Below are 19107 nucleotides of genomic sequence, written 5' to 3' on the forward strand. Positions count from 1 at the left end.
AGGAAGAAAATGTCAAACCCCGTTCACAGAAGGGGCTGAGCAATATGTTGCTGATGCTAGCTGTAAATATGTTTCCACCATGTTATGATGGCATCTGTGCCACCCTGTGCCCCTTGAGCACTGTTCTCCAAATGTAATAGATACACCAAATCAAACTGACATATAGGGCCAGATTCAGGAGACAAAAGTTGTAAGTAGGATTAGCACATCTCCAGATCACTCCCTGAGACCCATTTGCAGAATATATGCATCCCATCTTCACAGCCTTAGGAGCTCATATCAGAAGTTCTGTTCTTCGAGGAAAGAACACTTCTATGGAGAAATAGAAAAGGTTCCACTGAACTGGAAGAAGCAACCACTGCCTCACCACTTTGGTCTTCCGCCTGTAGACTAGTAGGTAAATGTAGGAGTTACTACAATGATGGCAAAAGTAATCCTGATTTCAATGGCATTCTAGAGTTGTTTCTATACAATAAGAGCATTTATTTATTTGTGGCATGCCTGAAATGAAGGGCATTCACTGGAGCATTTTGATATTTCATGACAAATGGTAATTGTGAACAGAAATTGCAAGCCCTCAGACGTGACACAGATAGGGAAACTAAGGTTTAAGACATTTTGGGGATGACTTGTACACCGTTGGTGGGAATGTATGTAAAACAGTATAGAAGTTCCTTAAAAAACTAAAATTAGAACTACCATATGATCCAGCACTTCCATTCCTGGGTATATATCCAGAAAAAAACTAACTGAAAAAGAACCATGCACCCGAATGTTCATAGCAGCACTATTTACAATAGCCAAGACATGGAAGCAACCTGAGTGTAAGTTCCATCAACTCACAATTGGTTTAAGAAGATGTGTATATATATACATATATATGTATGTATATATATACACATGCATACATATATATATATAAAGGAATATTACTCAGCCATAAAAAAGAATGAAATATTGCTATTTGCAGCAACAGGAATGGACCTAGAGAATATAGTACTAAGTCAAGTAAGTCAGAGAAAGACGAATGTTATATGATATCATTTATTTGTGGAATCTAAAAGATAATACAAATGAATCTATATACAAAACAGAAACAGACTCACAGATATAGAAAACAAATTTATGGTTACCAAAGGGGAAAGGGAGGGAAGGGTAGGATAAATTAGGAGTATGGGATTAACAGACATAAACTACTATACATAAAACAGATAAGCACAGGGAACTATATTCAATATCTTGTAATAATTTATAATGGAAAATAATCTGAAAAAAATATATATGTATAGCTGAATCACTTTGTTGTATACCTGAAACTAACACAATATTGTAAATCAGCTAATCTTCAATTAAAAAAGTATTTTGGGAGTGAAGGTCTGGGTCACCCAATAAGGCAAGCAACCTGGACCACCTAAAGAGCAGGCTGAGGAAAGGGAGGCTTAATGACCAATAAATACTTGAGATGATTGCTGTCAGTCAAGGCCTCAGAATAAGCTGCAGCCAGCAGAGGTCTTTAGCTTGTCCCATTTGGTCTTTTTAGAGATTTGGAAAGTCACCACCTTGACTGGGACCTTGCGATGAATGAAGAATTTAATGACTAAGTGGATGGAAGTGATACAAGGGTGGGGTCTCCCTTCTCAAGGGCATCACTTCAAATTTTCTCTATCCTACGTATTACTCTGGATGAGTCAGTTTGGTGCATACATCAGCCAGCTCTTTACAGGTGCAAATTGACAACACCTCACCTCAGTTTTTCTCCCAGGCTAACATAACACGAAAATGTGGCCACCGCGATAAACCTACTTGGCACTTGCACTTGGGGAACTTGGAAGTGAGGGCAACTTCATGTGCAATGTGTTGTCCTAGTTGAGGGAAAGATGGAAGTGAAGAAAAAAGTTGATGAAAAAATGCTTCACTCTTTCCTTCCCCAGGTAAATAGTACCCTGGCACATTTCTTAAGGCATCTCAAAGGTTCTGTGTGATTGAGCTCCAGGCACCTGAAGCAGTAGCCAGTTGGACAGAGCGCCCTTGTATGCTGTATCCTTTGACACTCTGTCCCCAAGAACCACTTTCTGCCTGCTTCTTAGGATCACATTTCCAAGTAAGCCACTTGTACACAAGACTTTTTCTCAGGTTCTGGTTCAAGGTATCCTAGACTAATTATTCTGATAGGGAAAATCACCGAGACATAAAATACAAAGAGGTCAAGGAGCAAAAAATATTAGAAGAAAAATCACTTTATAATGACATGGCAACAGACTTTTCTACTGAGATATTTATTTGGTCAATATTATATTTATTAACTAATAAACTGAACAAATATTTATTTATCAACTAACACATGCTAATTGCAGATGCTGCTATGGTGAGTAGGACATGATTACTGGAATACGGCTTAAATATTTTTAAAAAGAGATTAAAATGACAAATTTAACAATTACAATAAAAAGTCTGTAATGTAAAGTAGAGAAAGAGTGTATAGGAGTATACTAGTATTTTAGATGTTCACGCAATTAATGATAGTGGCTTAGACTATATTGTTGACATTGAGAAACCCATTTATTTTTGGTTCTTAATTACTATTTCTTCAATAGTGTCATCAATTTTCCATACTTTAGTTCATAGCACTCAGCTAAAATAATTATACGACAGAAGATTTTATTTTGTTTTATCTATTTTCCCAATACAATAGTCTTCTTTGAAAAGTAGCTAAATATTGAAAAAGAAACTTATGCTTCGGAAGCAGAAGATGAAAGTTTTCATTCCTGACAGCATTTACCTGCCATATTAAATTGAAGTGAGTTAATTAATCTAATGGATCCTCTGTTCATTTCACCACAAAGTGGGTGTTTTGATGCAAACTTTGAAGGGTAGTTTTGACTATTAAGATGAAGTATATAAAATGCATGGTTCACAGTAATTACTTAATAAACAATATCTGTGAATTGCTGGTTCATAGTAACTACTGAATAAACAATATGTATGAAAAGGCAGGTAAATGTTAATTTTGTGTTTTAGTTCACTGTTTTTTATGGTAACAGAAGACAGAATATGTGAAAGTACATGTCATATTTGACATAATGTAGGTATTTGAAAAATATTAATATCCAGTTCCTTTTCAGACTATGAGAATTTATTCTTGAGCTACATCTCCCAACATTTCTATCTGCTAGCAAATCATATGTTTCAGTCAAATTCCCATCCACCCAGCAATAAGCAAAGTTATCAATGTGGAAAATTAAGAGCCCTCCATTCGGTGCCTGGAAAACTGTAATTTTCATCTCTTTTTTAGATATATACTTCCTAGGCTGAGATTGGAATTTAAAAAGTGGTCTCTCCTTTTACTGCTGGTGTGAGTAACATTTGGCATATTTTTGTCTTTAATAGAACCTACTTAAGATCTTACGCTATCTCAGAAACCGAGGATTCATCATTTGTTTCAAAATAAATTTTTCAGTAGAAGGAGAAAAGTTAAAGCAGGTGTTTTTTGTCCAGAGGTTGATGTGCCTCTTTAGCTGGTTTCATTTCTGCTGTAAAAGTACAGACGAGAGCAATAAAAACTTGCTGTCAACCACAAGATGTTGTATGTTTGTAGACATCTACCTCAAGCTGACAATGGTAAAAAGCACACCTTTTAGTGAAATGTAATTTATTCTTATCTCTAAATGTATATTGAAACCATAAAGAGAAAAGCTGCTCTGCAAACATTTCTGGAATATTTTTGCTCTTAAAAACTGACCAAGAGTAACTATATATTTTGAAGTAGTATACTAAAATGTGATAGTTCCACAATCTGTAAGTAACAACTTTTTTTAAAAAAATTATATTTACACAGTATTTGTCTTTTGGGCTACAATTATTATTCACCATCTCATAATATTTAATGAATGGTGTTAGCTGTGTATTTAAGTCTGCACATAAGACAATATTTTCTTATGAATATAGCTCCAATATATTCATACTACTTTGAAAAATTTCCCCTTCTCTATTGTTATAATGACAAAATATTTGGAGTAAATCTCAGCATGCTAACTAATTGATTCATTCATTTAATTTAATAAATTTTGGCAAAAACTATGTGTCATAAATATCTATGATATTCATGTTGATGATAGCAAACACTATACTTGAGACATATAGATAGCCATTAATGGCATAATTTTAAGTTGAAAATAGAGCATATTCAAGGTAAATGGAATATTTAATTAAAAAATATTTGGAACAGAAGGTAAACATTACAGAAGGACAAAACAAATCAATGGGTGGTTTGTTAAATTTTATCTTTTGAAAAACATGATTTTTTAAAGAGCTTCTTGAAGTATTGAATATCTAAGCATTCTAATACTACATTTAGAAATTGATGCTAGTTTTCTGCATACAGGTCTTTTGTCTCCTTAGGTAGGTTTATTCCTAGGTATTTTATTCTTTTTGTTGCAATGGTAAATAAGATGATACAAACAGATAGAGAGATATACCATGTTCTAGGACTGGAAGAATCAACATTGTGAAAATGACTATACTACACAAAGCAATCTACAGATTCAATGCAGTCCCTATCAAATTACCAATGGCATTTTTCACAGAACTAGAACAAAAAATTTCACAATCTGTATGGAAACACAAAAGACCCCAAATAGCCCAAGTAATCTTGAGAAAGAAAAACGGAGCTGGAGGAATCAGGCTCATGGACTTCAGACTATACTACTAAGCTACAGTAATCAAGACAGTATGGCAGTGGCACAAAAACAGAAATATAGATCAATGGAACAGGATAGAAAGCCCAGAGATAAATCCATACACATATGGTCACCTTATCTTTGATAAAGAAGGCAAGAATATACAATGGAGAAAAGACACCCTCTTCAATAAGTGGTGCTGGGAAAGTGGGGCAGCTACATGTAAGAGAGTGAAATTAGAACACTCCCTAACAACGTATACAAAAATAAACTCAAAGTGGATTAAAGACCGAAATGTAAGTCCAGAGACTATAAAACTCTTAGAGGAAAACATAGGCAGAACACTCTATGACATAAATCACAGCAAGATCCTTTTTGACCCATCTCCTAGAGAAATGGAAATAAAAACAAAAATAAACAAGTGGGACTGAATGAAACTTAAAACTTTTGCACAGCAGAGGAAACCATAAACAAGACAAAAAGACAACCCTCAGAAAGGGAGAAAATATTTGCAAATGAAGCAACTGACAAAGGATTAACCCCCAACATTTAAAAGCAGCTCATGCAACTCAATATCAAAAAAACAAACAACCCAATCCAAAAATGTACAGAAGACCTAAATAGACATTTCTCCAAAGAAGATATACAGATTGCCAACAAACACATGAAAGAATGCTCAACATCACTAATCATTAGAGAAATGCAAATCAAAACTACAAGGAGGTATCACCTCACACCAGTCAGAATGGCCATCATAAAAATCTACAAACAATAAATGCTGGAGAGGGTGCGGAGAAAAGGGAACCCTCTTGCACTGTTGGTGGGAATGTAAATTGATACAGCCACTATGGAGAACAGTATGGAGGTTCCTTACAAAACTAAAAATAGAAATACCATAGGACCCAGCAATGCCACTTCTGGGCATATACCCTGAGAAAACCATAATTCAAAAAGAGTCATGTACCACAATGTTCATTGCAGCTCTATTTACAATAGCCAGGACATGGAAGCAACCTAAGTGTCCATCGAGAGATGAATGGATAAAGATGTGGTACATATATACAATGGAATATTACTCAGCCATAAAAAGAAATGAAATTGAGTTATCTGTAGTGAGGTGGATGGACATAGAGTCTGTCATACAGAGTGAAGTAAGCCAGAAAGAGAAAAAGAAATACCATATACTAACACATATATATGGAATCTAAAAAAAAAAAAAAAAAGGCTCTGAAGAACCTAGGGACAGGACAGGAATAAAGACTCAGACGTAGAGAATGGACTTGAGGACACGGGGAAGGGGAAGGGGAAGATGGGACAAAGTGAGAGAGTGGCATGAACTTATATATACTACCAAATGTAAAACAGATAGCTAGTGGGAAGCAGCCACATAGCACAGGGAGATCAGCTCAGTGTTTTGTGACCACCTAGAGGGGTGGGATAGGGAAGGGTGAGAGGGACATGCAAGAGGGAGGAGATATGGGGATATATGTATATGTATAGTTGATTTACTTTGTTATTTATACAGCAGAAACTAACACAACATTGTAAAGCAATTATACTCCAGTAAAGATGTTAAAAATAAAAAGTTTAAAAAACTGATGCTAAAACCACAATTCAAGTAATATTTTAGAAAAAATAATTTGATGCCACAATACAAGAAAGATTGTTGATACAGAAGCTAATTAGAAAGCTGTAACACTCATGAAGGGCAAAGGTGCAAGATAGCAAGGGCCTGTGCTAATGTGCTTCTGTGTCAATGGAAATTAAGGTATGAATATCAAAAAGAAAGCCTCATCAGGTGTGTGAAATTAAAAGATACTGGTTCAAAGTTATTAGAAATCCTAAAGCAGTCTCAGATATTTAAATCTTGCTGATGAAGAACAGCTGTGGTCATATTAACAACAGTAGAAAAGTCAGAGAGATAGTTGGTTTCCAAACCTGGTGAATGGGGATTAGGTTAATGTATGACTAACCTTGCAATTTTGATTGTAAAGTGATTAGATAGTAACAAATTGATCAAGCTGATTTAGGAGTAGAGGTACACAGATATTTACTCAGATTATATATTAAATGCCATGGTGCCCTGAGATGGAAGACTCCTTTTTTCACTTCACAACTTTACCATTTTTGCTAAAAAATACCTCTCAAGGAGCCTCAGTACACAGAACCAGGAAAACTGATTGCAGCCAAGAGAACATGATTTACAGGTAGAGAACATTTTCACATAGAGCTATTACGTTGGAAGAAGAGGTAAATGTGTTTAAAAAGTAAGGTGGCTAGCCAGAAATTTGTAAAGCAAGTTGGAGGCAAACAAAGAATCCATAGAAGACAACTGATAAAGAACCAGTACTCAACGTACTTTGTGCAGGTGCAAAGAAAATTATGGCATTTGTGCTTTTTAGGGAGAAAAGCCTTGAAACAAGGATTGGACATCCCAGTACAGCTGAGTTAGACAAGGAAAGAATGGGATATGAATAAACTGATCCACACTGATTCCAATGAGGGTGGACTCATATCCAGTTTTGAAGCACACCATTCACTATTTTAACTTCCAGGTCCTGACAGAAATAACAAAAATTCTTGATTTCGTGCTGTGACTTGTTTACAAATATTTTACCTAGGATGCTACGCCCTGTGCTATGAGCTACTGTACCTGTCCAGTGATAAGATATAAAAGTGCAATCACATCTGCAAAGCAAGTTCCCAGGCAGGATGAGCCAATAGAAACACTGCAGCTGGAAAGTGATACACGCGAGCTGTCATCTCTGTCCTACAAAATATGTTAAGTTATAATCACTGGAGACAGCACTCCTTATGACACTAACAGTAAATAGTGAACCTAGGGGACCTTAATAATGAAATGTTTATAATATCTAACAATTATCGAGCAATTTATGTATACAATACATGTTTAAAGTACTCACTTATAATATTGAATTTAATCCTGACAGCAAACTGGGATATGGATTCTGTTATGACAGCCACTTTAGAGATGATAAAGAAATGAGAAAATGAGTTTGAAGTCACAGAGCAAACAAAAAAGAAAAAAAACGAAACAGGAGGGGCCAAAATTAAACACAGTTGTCAGTTGCTCAGTTACAGCAAAATCCAAAACCTTATCACTAAATTATGATACTACATGTTCTCACAAGATAAGGTTTTCTTTAAGGTAATATGCTTCAATTTTATGATATGAAATTAAATTTTTATGTAAATGTCTTTACAAATATACCTTTATTAAATGTTATTATTCACTGAGTTGCTAATAGTTCACTAGGATTTACAATTAATAAAAATTATATAATTATAACCAATTATATTAGAAATTAATCATAGATTCCACAAAAATTAAATATTAATAATGGACTTAATGTCAAAAAAGAAAAATACTGGGAAAGGATTGATTTCATAAATAAAAAGGAACTTTTTATTCTTATTTTGATAAAGAAAATGCTGAGATTGATGATAGAGAATTTTTGAGGTTGAGAGAAGAAAATTATGGCATAATTTTGAGAGAAAGAAATCATGGTATGAAATTCAGTACTACTATTAGTACTGAATTAATATGGTACTGAAGTAGTACCCCCCTACTATTTACACATATAGCCCATAACCCACACTGTAAACAAATACATGTTGGTGTTAAGTAGTCATGCCTTTGATTTGAGGGCATATGCTTTCAAATTTTTACTGTGAAATCCAATGATTCCTTCTAATTAATGGAAGATACACAAAGGGACAAACAATTTATGGAGTCGTTTTTTTCCCCAACATTAAAATTTATTAAACTTCATGATATTAACAAGAATTGTCAAAATAATATTTCTCTAAGGTATTCTACACACTAAGCAGTTATTGTCACAGTTTAACACTCATGATTCCTGTAAAAGAGATGGGAGAAAAATATACTAGCTATACTTGATGGATGAAAGTAAGTAAGGGCAAAATTCTAAAATATCAGGCTATCAAACTATCTGGGTCTGGGGAATTTCAATGAATTGGACACAAAACAAGTCACCTCAGTGAGGACGGTGAGAAAATACCTAGGGGGATTCACAAGAAAAGGCTTAAATTACACATCAGAGTTCTGCATAATAATAGTGAATGAGTCTTAGCCTTTGTGTTGGAAAATAGGTTGGTTCCCAGATTACCTAAGGATGTAACAGAGAACTCCATGGGACAGATGGGAATCCTGAAGAAAAACAGAAAGAAAAAAGAAAAAAAAAAGAAACTACAGTTTCATGGACATTTTGGTGAAACCTTTTAAATGTGAATAGAGGCTTAGAGAGACAATGGAACAGGCTAACTAACAGAAATTCTAACCATTTTCAGTTGTGCAGATGTGGCAAATTTCCAAGAGGCTCCTTCGGATTAAAAACACTGAAAGGTATGAAGAGTGGACAAACCTAGAATACTTTACCAATGCAACTCAAATATTCTTTAATTTTCATGCATTACACAAACCTCTAAGTAGTTTAATATCAATAGTAGTTATCCGGGATCTAGAAATTTATTTATCCCCTCTCTATTATAGTATCACCCTGTTTGCACTTCCAACTGTGAAAGCCACACAACTGAATTCTCTACATCTTGCAGTGTAGACTTATGTTACAAATATGTATGTAATGATGCTTTAATACTTATTTTGTTATGTTGTACATGCTTTCATATGTTATATTATAATATATATAAATGAATTCTAGGAGTTTCATATTTTCTATTTTCCATTGATTTATTTAGCAAATATCTACTAAGCACCCATTACATAGCAGGCACATATTAGGAAAATTTTAAGTGTATTTTAAATCTGAAATGATTGGGATTAGGAACCAAGATGGCAGAGTAGAAGGACATGTTCTCACTTCCTCTTGAGAAAAGACCAGAATCACAACTAGCTGCTGGACAATCATTGACAGGAAGACACTGGAACTCACCAAAAAACATACCCCACATCCAAAGACAAAGGAGAAGCCACAATGAGATGGTAGGTGGGGCGCAATCACAGTAAAATCAAATCCCATAACAGCTAGGTGGGTGACTCAAAGACTGGAGAACACTTACACCACAGAAGTCCACCTACTGGAGTGAAGGCTCTGAGCCCCATGTCAGGTTGCCAACCCGGGGGTCCAGCAACGGGAAGAGGAATTCCTAGAGAATCAGACTTGGAAGGCTAGCGGGATTTGATTGCAGGACTTTGACAGGACTAAGGGAAACAGAGACTACACTCTTCGAGGGCACACACAAAGTAGTGTGTGCAACGGGACCCAGGGGAAGGAGAAGTAACCCCAGGGGAGATTGAACCAGACCTACCTGTAGTGTTGCAGGGTCTCCTGCAGAGGTGGGCAGTGGCTGTGGAATAAAAACCACATTCACAGAAAGATAGACAAGATGAAAAGGAAGAGGGCTATGTACCACATGAAGGAACAAGATAAAACCCCAGAAAAACAACTAAATGAAGTGGAGATAGGCAACCTTCCAGAAAAAGAATTCAGAATAATGACAGTGAAGATGATCCAGGACCTCGGAAAAAGAATGGAGGCAAAGATTGAGAAGATGCAAGAAATGATTAACAAAGACCTAGAAGAATTAAAGAACAAACAAACAGAGATGAACAATACAACAACTGAAATGAAAACTACACTAGGGGGAATCAATAACAGAATAACTGAGGCAGAAGAACGGATAAATGACCTGGAAGACAGAATGGTGGAATTCACTGCTGTGAAATAGAATAAAGAAAAAAGAATAAAAAGAAATGAAGACAGCCTAAGAGACCTCTGGGACAACATTAAACGCAACAACATTCGCATTATAGGGGTCCTAGAAGGAGGAGAGAGAGAAAGGACATGAGAAAATATATGAAGAGATTATAGTCAAAAACTTCCCTAATATGGGAAAGGAAATAGCCACCCAAGTCCAGGAAGCGAAGGGAGTCCCATACAGGATAAACCCAAGGAGAAACACACCGAGACACATAGTCATCAAACTGGCAAAAATTAAAGACAAAGAAAAATTATTGAAAGCAGCAAGGGAAAAACGACAAATAACATACAAGGGAAGTCCCATAAGGTTAACAGCTGATTTCTCAGCAGAAACTCTACAAGCCAGAAGGGAGTGGCATGATATACTTAAAATGATGAAAGGGAAGAACCTACAACCAAGATTACTCTACCCGGCAAGGATCTCATTTAGATTCAATGGAGAAATCAAAAGTTTACAGACAAGCAAAAGCTAAGAGAATTCAGCACCACCAAACCAGCTCTACAACAAATGCTAAAGGAACTTCTCTAAGTGGGAAAATCAAGAGAAGAAAAGGACCTACAAAAACAAACCCAGAAGAGTTAAGTACATTGTCATAGGAACATACCTATCGATAATTACCTTAAACGTAAATGGATTAAATGCTCCAACCAAAAGACACAGGCGTGCTGAATGGATACAAAAACAAGACCTATCTATATGCTGTCTACAAGAGACCCAATTCAGACCTAGGGACACAAACAGACTGAAAGTGAGGGGATGGAAAAAGATATTCCATGCAAATGGAAATCAAAAGAAAGCTGGAGTAGCAATACTCATCTCAGATAAAATAGACTTTAAAATAAAGCATGTTACAAGAGACAAGGAAGGACAGTACATAATGATCAAGGGATCAATCCAAGAAGAAGAAGATATAACAATTATAAATATTTATGCACCCAACATAGGAGCACCTCAATACATAAGGCAACTGCTAACAGCTATGAGAGAGAAAATTGACGGTAACACAATAATAGTGGGGGACTTTAACACCTCACACCAATGGACAGATCATCCAAAATGAAAATAAATAAGGAAACAGAAGCTTTAAATGACACAATAGACCGGATAAATTTAATTGATATTTATAGGACATTCCATCCCAAAACAGCAGATTACACTTTCTGCTCAAGTGTGCACGGAACATTTCCCAAGATAGATCACATCTTGGGTCACAGATCAAGCCTCAGTAAATTTAAGAAAATAGAAATCATATCAAGCATCTTTTCTGACCACAGCGCTATGAGATTAGAAATGAATTACATGGAAAAAACGTAAAAAACACAAACACATGGAGGCTAAACCATACATTACTAAATAACCAAGAGAACACTGAAGAAATCAAAGGGGAAACAAAAAAATACCTAGAGAAAAATGACAATGAAAGCAGGAAGATCCAAAACCTATGGGATGCAGCAAAAGCAGTTCTAAGAGGGAAATTTATAGCTATACAAGCCTACCTCAAGAAACAAGAAAAATCTCAAATAAACAATCTAACCTTACACTTAAAGAACTAGAGAAAGAAGAACAAACAAAACCCAATGTTAGCAGAAGGAAAGAAATCATCAAGATCAGAGAAGAAATAAATGAAATAGAAACAAAGAAAACAATAGCAAAGATCAATAAAACTAAAAGCTGGTTGTTTGGGAAGATAAACAAAATTGATAAACCATTAGTCAGACTCATCAAGAATAAGAGGGAGTGGACTCAAATCAATAAAATTAGAAATAGAAAAGGAGAAGTTACAACAGACACCGCAGAAATACAAAGCAACCTAAGAGACTACTACAAGCAACTCTATGCCAATAAAATGGGCAACCTGGAAGAAATGGACAAATTCTTAGAAAGGTATAACCTTGCAAGACTGAACCAGGAAGAAATAGAAAATATGAACAGACCAATCACAAGCACTGAAATTGAAACAGTGATTAAAAATCTTCCAACAAACAAAAGTCCAGGACCAGATGGCTTCACAGGTGAATTCTATCAAACATTTAGAGAAGAGCTAACACCCATCCTCCTCAAAGGCTTCCAAAAAGTTGCAGAGGAAGGAACACTTCCAAACTCATTCTCTGAGGCCACCATCACCCTGATACCAAAACCAGATAAAGATACTACAAAAAAAGAAAATTACAGACCAATATCACTGATGAATATAAATGCAAAAATCCTCAACAAAATACTAGCAAACAGAATCGAACAACACATTAAAAGGATCATACACCATGGTCAAGTGGGATTTATCCCAGAGATGCAAGGATTCTTCAATATACGCAAATCAATCAATGTGATACACCATATTAACAAATTGAAGAATAAAAACCATATGATCATCTCAATAGATGCAGAAAAAGCTTTTGACAAAATTCAACACCCATTTATGATAAAAATTCTCCAGAAAGTGGGCATAGAGGGAACCTACTTCAACATAATAAAGGCCATATAAGACAATCCCACAGCAAACATCATTCTCAATGGTGAAAAACTGAAAGCATTTCCTCTAAGACCAGGAACAAGACAAGGATGTCCACTCTCACCAGTACTATTCAACATAGTTTTGGAAGTCCTAGCCATGGCAATCAGAGAAGAAAGAGAAATAAAAGGAATCCAAATCAGAAAAGAAGAAGTAAAACTGTCACTGTTTGCAGATGACATGATACTATACATAGAGAATCCTAAAGATGCCACCAGAAAACTACTAGAGCTAATCAATGAATTTGGTAAAGTTGCAGGATACAAAATTAATGCACAGAAATCTCTTGCATTCCTATACACTAATGATGAAAAATCGGAAAGAGAAATTAAGGAAACACTCCCATTTACCATTGCAACAAAAAGAATAAAATACCTAGGAATAAACCTACCTAGGCAGACAAAAGACCTGTATGCAGAAAACTATAAGACACTGATGAAAGAAATTAAAGATGATACCAACAGATGGAGAGATATACCATGTTCTTGGATTGGAAGAATCAACATTGTGCAAATGACTATACTACCCAAAGCAATCTACAGATTCAATGCAATCCCTATCAAATTACCAATGGCATTTTTTACAGAACTAGAACAAAAAATCCTAAAATTTGTATGGAGACACAAAAGACCCCGAATAACCAAAGCAGTCTTGAGGGAAAAAAACGGAGCTGGAGGTATCAGACTCCCTTACCTCAGACTATACTACAAAGCTACAGTAATCAAGACAATATGATACTGGCACAGAAACAGAAATAATAGGTCAATGGAACAAGATAGAAAGCCCAGAGATAAAGCCACACACCTATAGTCAACTAATCCATGACAAAGGAGGCAAGGATATACAATGGAAAAAAGACAGTCTCTTCAATAAGTGGTGCTGGGAAAACTGGACAGCTACATGTAAAAGAATGAAATTAGAACACTCCCTAACAGCATAAACAAAAATAAACTCAAAATGGATTCGAGACCTAAATGTAAGACTGGACACTATAAATCTCTTAGAGGAAAACATAGGAAGAACACTCTTTGACATAAATTACAGCAACAGCTTTTTAGATCCACCTCCTAGAGTAATGGAAATAAAAACAAAAATAAACAAATGGGACCTAATGAAACAGCAAAGGAAACCATAAAGAAGATGAAAAGACAACCCTCAGAATGGGAGAAAATATTTGTAAATGAATCAATGGACAAAGGATTAATCTCCAAAATATATAAACAGCTCATGCAGGTCAATATTAAAAAAACAAACAACCTAATCCAAAAATGGGCAGAAGACCTAAATAGACATTTCTCCAAAGAAGACATACAGACGGCCATGAAGCACATGAAAAGATGCTCAACATCACTAATTATTAGAGAAATGCAAATCAAAACTACAATGAGGTATCACCTCACACCAGTTAGAATGGGCATCATCAGAATATCTACAAACAACAAATGCTAGAGAGGGTGTGGAGAAAAGGGAACCCTCTTGCACTGTTGGTGGCAATGTAAATTGATACAGCCACTATGGAGAACAATATGGAGGTTCCTTAAAAAACTAAAAATAGAACTATCATACGACCCAGCAATCCCACTACTGGGCATATATCTAGAGAAAACTATAATTCAAAAAGACACATGCGCCCCAATGTTCATTGCAGCACTATTTACAATAGACAGGTCATGGAAGCAACCTAAATGCCCATCGATAAACGAATGGATAAAGAAGATGTGGTACATATATACAATGGAATATTACTCAGCCCTAAAAAGGAATGAAATTGGGTCATTTGTAGAGACGTGGATGGATCTAGAGACTGTCATACAGAGTGAAGTAAGTCAGAAAGAGAAAAACAAATATCGTATATTAACGCATTTATGTGGTACCTAGAAAAATGGTAGAGGTGAACCAGTTTGCAGGGCAGAAACTGAGACACAGATGTAGAGAACAAACGTATGGACACCAAGGGGGGAAAGCAGCGGGGGGGTGGGCGTGGTGGTGTGATGAATTGGGCGATTGGGATTGACATGTATACACTAATGTGTATAAAATTGATGACTAATAAGAATCTGCTGTATAAAAAAATAAATAAAATTTTAAAATTAAAAAATAAAAATAAAAATCTGAAATGATCAGTCACTTCTCTGTGATTCTATATGACTTCCATGTTAATACATTTAATTTTTTCATATTTAATAATTTGAAAATCTGCCTTCTGCTAGATTGTTTGTTCCATGTGTTTTATGTGTATGTAGAGCCTGCTATATAAAGCTTAACAGGTATTTAATAAACAAATAACAATGTAACCACCCTAATTTTATAAAATATATGTGGCTCTAAAGCAATATTTTATACTTGAAATTTATCTCACACGCTAATAATTTCTCAAAGTTATCTAATATTTATTTAATAAAATATAATAGCTCCATGTTACTTTTTCCTTTACTGACTCTTGTGCTTGTTAAGCACTCTAATCTTTATGGAAGGTTTAAGGTTTTCTCTTTTATTCACCTCATTCTATCCACCTGGAAGATGAGTTGTCCTCTATAGGTAAATGGCAAATGACATTATCCAGAAGGATGGGATTCCTAGAGAAATAAGTGAGTGATTAAAAAATATAAACAGATTGGTAGCTCTTCTTATGGCTCAGTGACGCATCTTTCCATTCTTGTTCTTGAATCCTTTCTAAGTTGGATCACTCTTTTCTTAATAGTCTATGCAATAGGGACTTCCCTGGTGGCACAGTGGTTAAGAATCCGCCTGCCAATGCAGGGGACACGGGTTCGAGCTCTGGTCCGGGAAGATCCCATATGCCGCGGAGCAACTAAGCCCGTGCGCCACAACTTCTGAGCTCACGTGCCACAACTACTGAAGCCCACACACCTAGAACCCCTGCTCTGCAACAAGAGAAGCCACCATAATGAGAAGCCCGCTCACCGCAACGAAGAGTAGCCACCTCTCGCCACAACTAGAGAAAGCCCACGCACAGCAACAAAGACCCAGTGCAGCCAAAAATAAAAATAAATAAATAAGTAAATAAATTTATGAAAAAAAAAATCATGGAGGAACTGAATGGCAGCTATCTTTGACATGCTTCTTTTATCTTTGGGGGGAAAAATGATTTTTTCCATTGTTATTTTAAAAAATTCGTCTAGAACTAGACAGTTGGCAGGTGTAGGGGAAGGTGAGTGATTGGTGTGAGTTGAGAGTCATGTTGTGTGAAAACCGTACCACCTTTTAAACACCAGGGCCATTGCGAGCTGGGGCGTCTGCTCCCGTTTTGAGGAACATGGGGTGGGGGAGGAGTAGCGGCACTGAGGAGAGGAGAGGGGGAAAAATTAGTCTGTATTAATCTTCTACAACAACTCAGTAGGAATTTGAGGACTGACATAAGGATGTAGTCTGGATTTGTGTATAGAGCCAAATGACTCTTCCCACCTTATAGTTAATTCAGGTTATTTTATTATGGAGGACATATGGACAGTCTTATTTAAAGAAAATCTTATTTAAAACTTCTCATTTGCATTTCTGTAGTGCAGCGATTGCAACACTAAAAATTCATTTCTCAGAGGGCCTTGAAACTTATATCTAATTTAAATTCTAGCAAAGCAATTCCTTCACTAGAAACTTGAATTAAAACTGAGCTTATTTTGGAGAGAGATGGGGTGAAATAAATATATCCATTATGCTGGTCAGCCAAGAAAGAAAAGGCAGGATTCTAGAGCTAGATGCTGAAGAAGCAAGTTCCTGAGTCCTGGCAATTCTTTTGGTCTTAGCAGGTAACAGCTTCTTCGGCATCCTGGTTGATACTGACACTGGGAATCACTTCCGGAAGTCCAGGCTAGCATCTCTCTCTTCAGATCTCCCAACAATACAGTAAATATATTTTATGATATTTATTACATCCCTTTACCATAAAACTAGGTAGAGCATATTTTATTCTCTGCAACTAAAAGCTGGTCTGTACCTCGAGCATTATAAGAGAACACATAATTGTGTGAGCTTATAGTCACATTGAGATAAACAATATAAATAGCATGCCTTCTCCTTGTGTATCCATCCACACATCTTTCTTGGGGATATGGTTCTCGCAACAAGGATTGAGGGGCCAGACACATAGTAAACCAAAAATATATATATATCCTCCATTTGTTGTTTTGTAGCTTGTTTGTATAAGGTTTTAAGGCGCACCATCACAGCCTAGGACACGGTTTCTAGTTTTTGCTTTTGCGGCTCACATAGTAAAGTATATCATTCTTAGTAAATGTGCATTTACTCACATTTCTATGGAGTGTGGGCTCCCCTTTACTGAATTTCATAAAAGACAACCCCTTTCCTACTCTAATAACAAATCCAAAATAGCTTGGAAAATTTGAATCTGGTATTTTTAAATGAGTCAATTCATTAACATTGTATTTCCAGGAATTACATCATACGCTAACATCACATTTACTGTAGTAAATTTGAAAGAACTATATAATAAACTATTATCAGAAGCATAAGGTTCTAATAATGTTTTTAGAAATTATAGTATAAGCTAATATTACATACTACATTATTCTAAGTGTTTTCATTTTTAGCTCTGCCAAAACTTTTTGTAGTAAACAACCTGTCTGGCTTGTCTACCCACTTGGAGATGCCCAGAGTTGACACAATATGATATAACTGTCCAAATCAAGAAAAGGAAAATTTGGTCTTTAAGCACAAAGTAAACCTCATAACAGTATCTGTTTCTGAGCTCATTACTGCTGACTGAGTGTTTGAATCATTTATTTTATGATTCTAACATGCCTTGCACTTTTATTTCAGCTGCCTGTATAGCTGACCCTGTAGAAGAAGAATTATATTGCATAAGATTAAACTGTCATAAACCAGACCTTTACAGAAATGCTTTACACAAACAGCATAAACAGTAACAATAGCTTTGTATAATTTTTAGCACTAATATCAACACAATCAAAATTATCACCCAGTTTTGTTTTGAACTGTGAAGCTATGTACAGCCTCACTATCTGGTATCAAATTCCTTCCTGGATCCTTTGGGAGAAATAACTGAGTTGAGCATGGACAGGATAAACCCTGCATGAATGTGACCAGTTAATCATAGCCCTCTGACATTTTTTCTGTTTGATGGTGACCAGTCCCCTTGGACACATTATAGGAACTTAAACTGCTATGAAATAATTTAACTTTGAGTTACACTTCTTAAGTGGCCGATCCTACTGTCTGGTAATTCTATCAACAACACTCCCCTTATGCTTCTAAGTTCAGCTTTTAAACTGAACTGACAGTCTTGTTATTTTTCTATTGTTGGGCATGCTCTATGGAACACTGCTTATCTTTATTTTTATTATTGTTTAGATAACTTGGACCTTCCTCTGATTTGGAAGAGATGGCCCATGATGCATTCTCCAGGCAAATATGTAATCGATGTCTGAATTTTGGATGTCTAAACCAGTCTTTCTTGATTTTTTTACCCCAGGTGAATAGAGATACAAATGTAAATAGCTTAATGGCCATCTCCCATTAAGCAAGACAGGATCTAGACAGGAACAAAGTTGTCTTCATGCATCCTCCTTTCTGGGCCATTAATCACCTCATTTAGATCTTCAATAACAGAGATACATCCAGCAAAAGAAGGCACATTATACCCTGCTACTACCACAGATGGCCCTTGGGGACAGAGATGATTTCACTTTCCATCAAAGTGTTCCCACAGCATCCTCTTTAATTCCCAGTATGGGGACTGGGTCAGGGATGTTTTCATATTGACTCTATGAGGTATCTTTGCTGCAAGCCAGGGACCCCCTTCTAAGAAACAAAAGATTAAGAAAGGGAAGATTTGGGGAGTTATTTTGGTAGACATAAGCATGGATTATACACTAATTTTAACTTAACTATCAATGCGATATCAGTAGGAACTACCTGAGTCATTCTCCTTTATCAATCTTTCTTGAGACTTAAAAATCAGGTCTATTGAAGTTTTATAAGATATGTATTTCATGGAAAACCTATAACAGAATGGTTTGGGCCTGGAAAAGTAATTTCCAAAACTTTTCAATTTTTGTAGTTGAAAGGACTTAAAAGAGCATTTCAATGACTCCGTTCTTTTATAGATAAATGACAGTGAGATAGTATAAATGATTTATTTACAGGCTTGCTATTAGTCTG

This window comes from Balaenoptera acutorostrata, chromosome 18 (assembly GCF_949987535.1).
Source record: "Balaenoptera acutorostrata chromosome 18, mBalAcu1.1, whole genome shotgun sequence".
Taxonomy (NCBI): Eukaryota; Metazoa; Chordata; class Mammalia; order Artiodactyla; family Balaenopteridae; genus Balaenoptera; species Balaenoptera acutorostrata.